We start from the raw sequence: 13073 nt of genomic DNA, 5'->3' as shown, positions 1-13073 counted from the left end.
CGGGGTTTGATGTTGACTTTACTCATTTTATAATTTCATACCGTCTGTCTTTCTTTGCACTTTATAGGGAACCCTGCCTGCCCCATACGTTATCTGTTTATTGCTCATTTATGGTGTCCACAACCCGTGGTTGCCTGGCATACATGTCAAACAGTCTGAACTTTTAGTACTTGATGAGACTTTTTGTGCCCCTGTATTACAGTAAGTGCCCCCACCCACATAACACTCTCCTGTACTTTGAGTTTCCTGCCTTCTGCATTCCCCGCCCCTAGCCCATATGTCATTACGATTTTGCCCATATGCCATTATGATTTTGTCCTTCCTCAGTGTCAGTACTCACAGTGCAGAGGATAGAGTTTGTTTTTAAGTAAGGCCGAGGTTTCCCCCTGGGCGCTGGTTTCCACGTGAGGTGGGACACTTTGTTCCTACTTTCGTTAGTCGTAGCCCTCAATTTATCCACTAAAACAGATTGTTTCGCAAGAACGGAGAGGGGATATCCGAGGGCGGATGTTTACCAACTTTAATGACGAGGTTGTTTTCGTGCCTCAAACTGACACTTGAAGTTGCGTAATATATTCCGTATGCCTAGGGTGGAAAGCAGGCTTATAGTTACGCAATACTGCCGACTCCATCCATCCTCTATACGGGTACAAATAAACAGGTTACAATACTGTTTTTGTCAGCAACCTCTTTTAAAACGTGAACGGAGCTAGAACTAAGCAAACTTGGACATGGCGACTTTCTTTTCCATATGGCCTTGCTGTACATTTCAATTTAGAGGCTGCTTCAGCGAGGGATACCACTGGGCTCCGGGGCCCTGCAAGCTGAAGGAATCACAGTGAAGGCTTAATGACTGCTTTATTTCCTCCTACTGAATGTTACTTATGAAGAAACCCACAAGTAAAACTTCATCAGAATTCATGAGAACTTGAAAGACTAACAACCATAGAGAGTGGGGGCCAGAGACCAAAAGTATGAAAGTGAGACAGAATAAAAAACTGAAGAAGAAGGAAAAAAGGAAAGGCAGATCGAATAGAGCATAAGTAAACAAAAATCACTGAAAACATCAGAGTAGATCAGACACAGCATATTGGCAGTAATTTATTATATTCTTAAATTATTTGATGGGCGCCCCATCGAAACTACTTGGCAGACATTTCGCTGTTTGAGAAAAGTCCTTAAAAATGTTCCTAGTCGCTGAACAACCCCTCGCTACTTACTCCCCTCCTTGGAAACTGTAGGGGGGGTCAGACTAGCTCGCGCCACGCACTCTGTGCCGTAGAGTTCTGATCAACGAGGGGGCATTTTACTTTCCTGGTTACTCTCTTGTTTCAGCTGTCTGATGTCCTGCATGGTAGTCCGGAGTCTAATCTGAGCAGTCTCCTGGAGTGGCACCGCTTATGATAGCTGCAGCGGCTCATCATGGGCCCATTCCCCGATACCCACTACCATGCTGCGTCTGCACCAGGAGGTTCTCCAGGGAGTGTTCTTCTTTATCTGCTGAGGCCAGTCTGCTCTGTTGGTGCCTGGGGATCCATGATTTTCCTGGAGCGAGAGTGCCAGGTCTTTCAATGGATACCCCTCCAAACCCAGGCTTCCTTGAGCATGCTCTTCCGGTTTTGTGTGAGGCGTGGCAGTGGGTGAGGGTGGTTCTGACACCAGTGCAGCTGTTGCCGCTGGATAAGCTACTAGGTACAGCAGATGTGAAAGGCCTTTCAATGCTATTATAGTGGAAGTGAGAGTCAAATGGCATCATCTCAGTGCACTAAAATGACAAAACAAAAACTGTAGAAAGTGCTGACTTGTATAAGCTCTGCGTGCCCGCCAAAGGGGTGGTGCAGGCTAAGAAGAAGGCTAGGCCCTTTGAAGAGGAAGTTTCCCTGCCTACTCACCAGAAAGGCTCGGTTCAGGGGTACCTCTGCCTGGCTTTAATGCACATAATGTCCCATGGTATCTCTTACCCCAACCAATGGGGTGGGGTCAGGGTGTTGCATTTCACTTCCTACCTCCTCACAGAACTCTAATTCACCTCCAGCCATTTCCTATTGCCAGGAACTAAAATGTCTAGTTGGAAAGCAACTAAATCTTCCTCTAGGTAATTCATGGACACAAGTCACCTTCTCAGACTACACGTCCTACCCAAGAGCTAGTCAGTTAACAAAGACCATGGTCTGAAGACCATTCTCCAACAGGACTTTGTAGTTCACTATTTCTGCCCCGCCCCAGTTACATGGTCTGATCACAAAGCACTTCCATTTAATACCATTCTCCCCGCTCCCCAGACCATGAAGTATGCTTGAGGCAAACCCTCGTCCTTTCTCTCTAGAAAAAGCTGACCTGTCTCCTTCATAGCTGTCAAGTTTTTGGTTTGCTTATGTGCGACATTTTCATATGTTCAGGGCGCATGTGTGAGACATTTTGGGAATTGTGTGACACCATATCGTAAATCGAAGAAAGCAATCGCGTAAAGTTTCAGAAATTACTGCTTTTTGTTCAATGTAGACATGATCTTACAGTTATAGCAGTACTACTTTCATGCCAGGAAAAAAACCTGCTTCTGGAAGCAATTACAGCCATAACACTAGCACCGTAGCATGTATCCCTGTTTCTTGGGCTAGGCCAAAGTAGTAAAGACGCGCATTGTCACCTGCACTAACTATGCCCCGTCTCATCAGGTCTAACCTCACATGAGGTAAATATGGCTCACTTTGTTTTTTACTTTACTCTGATATTGAAACCTCAATCCAACATGAGCAAGCATGCTCACGGGTGTCGCAGCAGCCAAGCTTGGCCTGAAAAAGATGAGAAATGGGACACTGGAATATCGGCGAACTAATACGCGCAAAGAGTGCAATTGGTATCTACAAAAATGTTACCTTTTTGAGAATTCTAAAACAGAAGTGGAGTTCAGTGATTATAATCTCCCCACTTCTGTTGCTGCAGGCACTGGCACCGCAGCCAGACGAGGTGCCCTGTAAAAGATGGGATTGAAAGTGGGCACATAATATTCCCAGGTCACTGCGCGGGCAGAGCCCACAGACAAGTTCTCTGGGGGGGTCAGACTGCTTACAGTCTCCTCCAGAGGATGCAGGTATTCTCTGCTGTCTGTACATAGCCAGGCTATAGAGGATCTCTCCATACTAACCCCCAAACGTCTAGAAATTCAGAGTCTGTCCTTCAATGTTGCTCCAAATGATGGTTGGATCCTCAGCGTGCTTCTTGAGTCAATTGCCCTCCCTGTCCCCTTCTCCATGGTGAAGAGCAGTGGTGTGTCAAGTGTGTTATGGCCCCTAAAGCAAGCAAGGTATTGGGTGAGGGATGGAAATCTGGAGCAGGCCCTCAGCATTTATTCTTCTTGAATGGTATGGTTTTCACAAAATCTGTGACACATTTGAAGTGCTTCCCACCCCAAACTACCAGCCTAGACCAATTGTAAAAGCTGTACCCCTTTTATTGTGCACTCTTGTCATTACCGCTGTCCTAGTGCGTGTGCAATGTCAGTAAATGATTCAGTGGTAATGACAAGTTAAAACGTGTTGTATACCCGAGGTGTGGCCCCATCCCCAAAGCTGAGCCTTTTTATGATGGTCGCTCCTGTAGCATGCTGTTAGGTAGCTTCACGGTCATTACATAGTTTTCACGTTTGATCTCTTTTTCCAAGTTCTGTCACGTTTACAGATGGGCAGCTGCTCTTAACCGCCAGTGCAGCATTCATTTGCAGTAGCAAAGGTGCGCATCTCCGGCTTCCGCTGGGCAGAGGGTGAGAACTGGGAGATGAGGCAGCTTGAAGCCTCAGCAATGGAAAGGGAAGATTAAAATGTGTATCGAGCAGGTATGCTCTGCTCTTAGGGACACCACAGTAAGTTTGGAAGTTCATCAAGTGCACCTCTGGTAAATATTTCATAAATATTTTGCCTATAGTTAGTTATTAACTCTAATCTTCGGGCAGGGAACAGAGGACTGACTCTCCGAGCCTCTGGTCCCTTTTCCTCTTGACCCTCTCGAATGGTCCCCTGGCAGTGCTTAATTTGTAAAAAAAAGTGTAAGGGCTCTTTTTCAGGCGGTTACTGCATTTTGCACCTCACATTGCCCTTGCCATGCTGTCAATGATAGTAACAACACGACAACTAACCATCACACTCCTACAAGTGCGACAAGACCATTTCGGGCCTCCAAAGCTATGAGAATGGCTTGGGTGGCAGGGAATAGTCATTTGTAATGTATATTAAATTTACAATTTCCTGTTGTTGTGGTCATCTCTAAATTACCTAGACAGCGCCACCTTGTGGCAGACTGTCACAAGCACCAGTGCTGACAATTAAGTGCCGGTGCCGAGCACCAGAAACCACCGGATCAAATTAAGCACTGTCCTCACGATTAGAATGTCCAAGAGTCAGGCAGAGTCGCTTAAATAAGTGCTGGGTGGGTCGTCACGCTGCGCACGTGGGGTCGAAGAACTCAGTTACCCAATCAGTGACAATGGGAGGCTCCTAGGAGGTAGCTCAGCCTTGCAGAGCAGGCAATAGCAAAGCACTATCACTGCAGTCCAGTAGGTGGAGCCTTGAGCATTAATGATACCAGAAGGCATCAAAGAGCAGCATGTATTACTTCCAGGCCACTGCAGGAGCTGAGCATTGCTACAAACCCTGACTGATTGTCAGCAGAGAGCTTGTAATAAGTGTGACAATCTTGAGGCCTTGCGGAAATTTGAGGAACAAAAAGGAAATGTGTTAGTCTGACCCGAGATGCATGGCACTTGGCAGTACTGCGCCTTCAAAACCAAGAAAGCTGAAAACCTGTCTCGAACCAATCTTGACTCTCAAGCTGATCTCTCCTTGACTGTAGCACCACTGCAGTAATTAAAGTTGTAGACATATGTTCCCCCTCCAGAAAGGAGAAACCAGGCCCTGGTTCGTAGACACTTCATGAAACCCAAAATTGCTGCTGCATGTGGAGTGACATGGAGTACCCAGTTTACTTAATAAATGCTGTCACCCTCAAACATAAAAACATCATTACTACAAGGCAATTTTCAATGCAAAAAGTATTTTTTCTTAGGTGGGGTTCGTGGAGCAAGAAAGAGCACCTTATACACCCAGTGCACCTCTGTCTCCTTCATTGATTGAAAAGTACAAAAACCACAGCCCTTCAAATCCTGCTATACTTATGGCACGCACACTTCCAAACTGCTACTCCTTCACCAAAGCCAGCCCTAAAGAAATACTTTTCCAGCTGACCATCCACAGACTTTGCAAAAAAGTATGATCGTACGCCTTTCAAAGAGGGAAAGCTATGATTGAACCAGTCAACCAAGCTACCACGGGCACACAGCAGGACTTCTTGAGGATGCTGAGATCTTTAGTAAGCGCAACTCCAAGCACACATAGAATTCTAGATACAAACCACTCAGATTTCAGCACGTCACACAACACTGAAACAGCACTAGTCTACATCTACAGAATTTGGATTCCTCAGCATGTTGAGCCCTCTCCGTCCGTATGCGGCCTTTGAAATTTACAAAATATCTCCCTCAACATCCTCCATTTGTTAGCCAACTTCTCAGAACACTCAAAGTGGTACAAATCCTGCCTCCCAGAAAGCAGCAAAAAGTAAGCCTTTGTGAACCTTTCTGCTACCCAGCCGGGTCACTTAAAAGTCTCAAGCTTGTCCTTTGACACTTCAATTTTTTTGAGCATGGACCATTTCAGATCTCACTGTTTCCACTTCCCTTCTTAGTTAGGTTCATTGGTGTTATATATGCATGTATCACAGAAATCAGTTGATAGATTCAAAGCTATAGGATCCTGTGAGGGCCAAGGTCACATAAAATGTAAATGGGCCAAAATAGAGATACTAGACAAGGACAGGACCTCCCCCACCTTCCCAAACAAATTAATTCTACTTTCTTTTATTCATTGTTTGGGAGTAAGGGATTGCCCCGAAGATTTGGAACTCCCTACCTCCATTGGTATGTGGAATCTCCTCCTTCAAAAAAGAAGTAAAAATGTTGCTAATGAACAAATTCACATCCTAAGACTTTAATTTCTATGGTGACCTCTAGTCACCTATACGCTCTACATATTACTGCCTACCTCTTTTGTATTGAAGGCGAATACAAGTTGTATGTTTACTACCTCAACCACCTAATGTTTAATAACTGTGTAAATACTGTGTATTGTGAAGCGTTCTGATTCCCTCGGCGATCATTCTTTGTAGACCACTAGTCACCTATGTTATCCGTTTACTACTATATACCTCTTTTTTGTACGGAATGGCGAATACCAAATGTTTGTATACTACCTCAACCTTCTAATGTTTAATAATGGTATATTGTAAAGCGCTCTGATACCCTCGTGGGTCACGTTCGCGCTATATAAAACTTTATAAATAACTAAATGTGTCCATCAAAGTTAAGAACCACGGGTCTCCAAATGAGAGCAGAAATGCTATCTTCCCTGATGCGTTTAAAACTCCTTAAAAAAGGGCACTTCATTTCTCATGAAAACTGCCTCCTAGTAGTTGGTTCACTGATCAACTTGCACGTGGACTGTGGCAACATCCTCCATTGATAGCCTACGGACTAGAATGACGTAGAAAGCTCATAACGTAGTAGGTTGCATTGTATTTGGCCATAAAAGGCACCCGTTTTTCATCTCCCTTCTCCACTGGTTCTCCGTGCCGCCTAGAACCTCCTTCAGACATCTGTATAATATAAAGTTTCCAGATGGATCGGTACCTGAGCACCTTCAGGTTGAGATTTCCAGACTAGTCCCCTGGGGTCCAGAACCCTACCCAAGGTCCCAAAATTAAGCGTAAGAGCAAACCAAATAGACCCAAGATTGTGAAATCTCTACCTTTAATTTTCCACCTTTCTCCATCCACAAGTAGATTTTCCCTCGAACGGTAGGACTGACAATCTACGTTGAAGCAGTGGGAACATAAATAACATGAAATGGGAAATAAAATGGTAGGGAAAAGCTACCCAAATTTGGAACATTGATGGGTTAGTAGCTTAAAATATATTTATATTTTTTTCTTTCAACCTTCCTCTAAAACAGTGATTTTTAGCAAGTTTTTTGGAGGAAAAGGGCCTGAAAATTGCACTGTTTTGCAACCATCTATCAGTCTTTTCATTGGGAGAGCAAATGCCCAACAGCCCTGGGAGGGTTGTGCTAGTTTTGCACAAAATGAAAGTATTGGACTAGTTCATGAATGCCCCTTCCGAACCCGTGACTTTTTAAACCGATAAATGTGACTGTGGTAGCATAAAATAACCATTTGACACAATTTTTTCTAAACATTTCTCGCTTAGTAAGTTGGGGTTGCTCACCTCACTCAAACCATGTATTTTGGGGGTTATATTTACACATCACTCCTTTGTAAGTTCACTGATTGTAACTGATCTCGACATGGGGGTGCTGGTTTGAAGTTTTTTCATACTGTAGATCCTTAAAGTTATCAGAGGATTGGAGAAGTCAATCCATGAAATACAATGACTGAAAATGTCCTCCTTATCTGAAACAATAGACATTGGAGACCGATCTTAATACTCCTGAGCCCCGTGAAAGACACGGAAGGAAAAATGTGGAAATACCCATCACACCACAGTCTCAAGAATTTTGTCACAGACTGTCGTCTGTTTTTCTTTGTTTTTGTGTGGGTTAATCAGTGTGGTGTGGGTGCATTTAATATTTCAGAAATATGTACCCTAATAAGCAGTGCTTAATTTGAGCTGGTGGTTTCCGGTGCTCGGCACCTGCACTTAATTGTCAACACCGCACTTGTGACAGTCTGCCACAAGGTGGCGCTGTCTGAGATGACCACAACAACAGTCAATTATTAATTCAATATCCATTAAAAATGACTATTACCTGTAGCTGGAATAGTCTGAAGTATCACACTTGCAGGAGTGTGATGGTTATTAGTTGCGTTTGTACTGTCATTGGCAGCACTGTCAGGGGTGATGCGTGGTGCATGCGGCATTGGCCTCCTAACGAGAGCCCTGGCACTTATATATATATATATATATATATATATATATATATATATATATATACATTTTTACAAATTAAGCATTGCTTATAAGCATGTTAGTGATGTTCGGTGTCTGTAGTCAAATATGACTATGAGCCATCTGAAGAGTGGTGTTTACATTGCTCTGTTTAAGATACTTGTATGAGGCAGTTGGCTCTATGCATCTTGTTAGGGCTCTCCATGTCTCTTCAAAACAGACAATCTCAGGTTTTGAGTGGTTCTTGGCTTAATATGTTGCCTGTTCTTGAAATCGTAACTTATTTTATAATGATGAACGCTCTTTGAGCGAGGTATGGTCCAATGTAATGGTGGCTCTGAGTTTTGTTGATGTGTATGCATTGTGTTGGAGGTTGTAATCTATTTTATTTATAATGGTCGGTTTGATGTAATCAGAGAGATACCATTCCATGTGGAACAGGAGAGCTGTGTTGGGTGTGCAGAGTACTGTCTAATGTTTGTTTTGAGTGTCTTGTTTGTTGTTGCTATGAAGAAAGTGCTTGTGCCAGAATGGTAATACGTGCCTGTTTTGTGTATCTGCATTGTGTTGGGAACGTGCAAGGTGTGCTGTCTGTTTCCTGTTGAGGACAGGATCTAACCACTTTGTCAATTCCACCCATTCAGACTCCAGATGAGTTATCAGTGGGCAAAACCCAGTAAGTAATTATTATGAAAATATTTCTCCTATAAGATAATTTCCTTCATAGGGATTCAATATAATGGGTCTCATTTTACCTACCTTCTGAAGTATAGAGGGCCGTGTAGGTCTTACCAGATGATTATACATTTTGGGCAAAAAGTTAATGCTTCGGTGTGAAGAGAACTTTATACTTTTACCTTGTTGGAAGCTGCCCAGGCCTTAACATAACGTGTATTTGTAAAGCTCACATTCACCCAGAAGGGTCTCTTGGTGCTGAATAACAGATGTTTACTGTTACCCAACTCAATGGTTCTCATTTTATCGACCTCAGAAGGATGAAAGACTGAGTATTTGTAAAGCGCACGTTCACCCAAAATGGTCTCTTGGCACTGAATAACAGATGTTTATTATTACCCAACTCAGTGGTTCTCATTTTATCGCCCACAGAAGGATGAAAGGCTGAGTATTTGTAAAGCACACGTTTACCCAGAAGGGTCTCTTGGTGCTGAATGCCAGATGTTTATTTTTACCAGCTCTCCTTTTATCTACCTCAGAAGGATGAAAGGCTGAGTGGACCCACCGGGATTTTAACTTGTGACCCCGAGGTCAACCGCAGGCCCCTACAGTGGTCTTATTAGTCCACTAAGCCACCAGACCCGGCCTTCAAGGATAACATTGTGGAGTGCTCACTTTTATCTTTAGTATTGCTGAATGGTTTGGCTACAAGGCAGTTTGTTGTTCCTGACTGGAGTCTGCTGCTCCAGTCACTGCGTCCTCCTCACAGGGACTCTGGGCTCCATGGCTGCAGAATACAAATGTACTAAGGATTGCTTCTCGAGTTGGAATGCTTTATTTGTCAAGAGTTCTGCCTGTTGTCTGGGTGACTGTGCCCAACTTTGACATTTAAAAAAATGAAACAAAACAAAATAGCCGAGTTGGGGTTGTGCAGGCATATGAAATCACGGGTTATGGAAAGGTCGCTGCTGTTTGAGGGCGGCCCGAGCTATAATTTTATGCCACAATCCAGGATGCTGAGTAAGGCGCGCAGTCAGTACTTAAGGCTCTTAAAAGTGACATTTGTCAAGTAACTATCATTTGAAGATAACACTTTGAATAGGAGGGTTTCCAGATGCCCTTTCTATTTCATATGTAAAATCCCTGCCTGTATACTCCTAATCTGACTGAAATCACTGTTTTGCATAGTGTTTTTCTTCCTCTGTTGCTAAATCAACAGGAGCATTGTTATTGCCCGTTTAAGCCAACCGTGCGGGCACTGTCGGTCAGTGCATTGTGCTCTGGCAACAGCTGCCTGACGGAGTTCACTATTTACGTAATTAAATATCATTTTTGGCTCCTTTCCAGAAAGGCACAGGGCTTTTTGTAGGTGGAGGACTCATAAAAGCGTGTAGAAACTTGCAACAGCAGGAAGACTGTAGAAGTAAACAAGGGCTAAACTGCTTTTGCAGCCTGCCTGTGTGCTATTTTGTGTTTTTGGTTTAGGAGTCACTCTATAAATATTTAATATGATTATTTATACAAAATAAAAAATAACTTGGTTTGGCCTGGTATAAAGTAGGGCTTACAACCTCTTGGAGAAGATAATCGTTAGTTTTCTACCCATCAAATGTGTGCAGTGGCAGTAGTAGTATCCGTCCCATGCCCCCCTCAATTAAACTCATGTCGGGAATTCTGCCTCCTACTGGAATACAGGAGACTGTGCTACTCAAAATGTTGAGTCTGGCTGACCCACATGCCCATCCTTTAAGCATATCTCTGCCCCTTTCCAGTAGGGTGACCAGATTCTGAGAAGCAAAAACCGAGAAGGCCAGACATAAAAGTAGGACTAAAGCCTTTAGTCTTACGTCTATATCTGGCCTGTCCCTTTTTTTGGACAGCCTTGTAAATATGTGCACATACATACTAATACGCACACACAGGCTTGTAACTGTGTGTGTGTGTGTGTATATACATCTATTGCAGGACTCCTCCTCCCTGAGCTCCCCCCTACCACCTTCTCTCTCTGTCTCTGCTGGGAGCAGGCACCCGTGTCCCCTCCTGTGCTGCATGACAGAAAGTAATAAATTAAACGCCCCATTCACAGGCGCCTCTGATGACTGAAATGTTTTATCTGCTTTACAGAATGATCTGATCTTTGTCCCAAAAATTAAGAAAAGTGTTGGGACACCGGGACAGTCCTCTTGAAACCGGGACTGTCCGGGGAAATCTGGGACGTCTGGCCACCCTACTTTCAAGACACCCGCTGCATACCCTGTACTCAGTTGCCCTTCACCTAAGATAGCATGGTATGTTTACAAACATTGCCCATAGCAGGCGTTCACATGGCGTACCTCTGTTTAGAAAGTTTGTACCTTGTTGACCACTACCGCTTTGAGGCGAACCTCCTTCACCTACTGTTCACCTGCAAAGTTGCCTTTGACAGGTGCACATACCAAGAGAAATGCACATACTAATAAAACTATACAGGGTACAAATAATATGTCAAAATCGACATCACCCAGTGTATTGATTCACTTTGATTGTATTATCTGTACACTTCAAAATTACAAAACAAATGTGCTTTATTTGTGTTTTCCCAATTCTGATATATTCTGAAATATTTGTACAGTTCATTTACTGGCATTGCAGTTTTGCTGTGTGCTAGAAAAAAAAATAACACCCTACAGCCATTCCTTTCAACCCCCAGTAGCCAACAAGATTGTCACAAAAATCCTCTCAATTTTCAGTCAGAGGAAGACAAGTAAACACAAACCTCCCTCAGAAGATAGAGGCTAACATTTGACCCCAGTCTTTGAATGCACAGCAAATGTGACAAGATGAAAACAAATCTTAAAGGCCTGTTTATTGCTTATTCACTTCTGAACTCCAGCATGATTATTTTAAAGGTGCTCTACCCACCCCTCCATTCCCCACCCAACACCCCCATTTCACCCCTCCCCCCATTCCCCACTTTCCCCCAACCCCCACCCTTTCCCCCAACCCCCATTCGCCTACTTCCAATGCCTATGGTATGCATGTTAAATTGAAGGAGATTATTAAAATTAAGCTATTAGTGAAGAACACTGACCAAAATAAACAAGCTTGTAAGGCAGATATGAGTAGAATCAGTCAAGCTGTAATGCAGCACGTTTACTGCTTCCTGGACTAGCATAGAAGGGAGATAACTGAAAGCACATGTACTCTCTTGGAATGCCTCACAGAAAAGAAAAGTTCCCTGAAAACGATCACTCATGGAAGAATACAAGGAGCCAGTCAGAGAGGTAGTAAACCACGGGAGGGGCAAAGACATGCTGGACAGCGAAAAACAAATAAAGGTAGCAAATAGAAAGCAAGCACATGTGAGGTACAAAACAGAAAGCCAATGGTAAGCAGTGGGTGGAATGCATTCCTACACTGTATGACACCCGACACCACTCTGCTTGCCGTCACTCTACTCTGCGATACTCTACAATAGTCTACTCCCCTCTACGACACTCCATTCTGACACTACTCCACTTTAATCCACTCCACTTTAGTCTCCACTTCAACCAAAAAAGGGCAGCACCTCAGTTTTGGACTTTGTTCTTTCTTAGTAATGTTCTGGGCAGGCAGCTGCAGTGTCTCTCACCATACCTTTGTTACTGGACAACTGTAAAGCCAGTCTATTCTTTGCAGTGTCAGACCGTGCCACGATGTCAATGAGTGAGCCAAATTCCCAACTAAAGCTTATCAGCCTTTTGTGAAATACTTCTAGTTTTATAGATACAAGGCACATTTAGGGACAGTAAAATACAGGACAGGACACACGTGATAGAAATGGACTTCTGCACTCTCGAGACTTATGCAGGTTAATACATTGTAGTTCCACTATTACCCAGTTGCAACTAAATATGGAAGACTTGAAAATATAAACTAAGAAAAATGTATGTTGTGTGCTCCCAGACAACAAGGAGCACACGATCATGCAGTGTCACAGAGCTACTGTTTGCACTATTACTTATTTTAATTATAGGGTGTAGAATACTTGCCCAGGGCCAAGTTCTCTCAACATCAGTTACCCTTGTGATGTAGTAGCTAACTAAATTTAAATGAATTTTGAGGTAATATACTTCTGATTTTCTTGAATATAAAGTAACCAAACCTCATAAAACTCATGTCCTGGTTATTTATTCTTCTTAATCGTTAATGCCTATTCATTTGATTTATCCAAATCATCATCAAAAATTGTCTAACAGATACTTTAGAGATCATCCCTCCTTATAATAGTCTCCCCAAGCAGCTGAGACGTGTTTTGTGATGCATTCTCAGTGCTGCAATACAGTGAAAACGACATATCCTCCTATCTACATTCCTTCTTATATATGCATCAGTATAACCTCTTAATCCCTTAATCAAGACAAGTTCA

At 43.2% G+C, this 13073-nt stretch overlaps 1 protein-coding gene across 2 annotated transcripts in view; it reads left to right on the top strand.

The window, feature by feature from the left end:
* CDKAL1 (CDKAL1 threonylcarbamoyladenosine tRNA methylthiotransferase) overlaps window positions 1–13073 on the top strand; it is a 2121425-nt gene that overhangs the window by 529932 nt on the left and 1578420 nt on the right. The window lies entirely within an intron of this gene.

The sequence above is a fragment of the Triturus cristatus genome, chromosome 5_2 (genome assembly GCF_964204655.1).
Source record: "Triturus cristatus chromosome 5_2, aTriCri1.1, whole genome shotgun sequence".
NCBI classification, from domain to species: domain Eukaryota; kingdom Metazoa; phylum Chordata; class Amphibia; order Caudata; family Salamandridae; genus Triturus; species Triturus cristatus.
The sequence above is the reverse complement of the archived record's forward strand: the minus strand, read 5'-3'. Positions and strand labels throughout refer to the sequence as shown.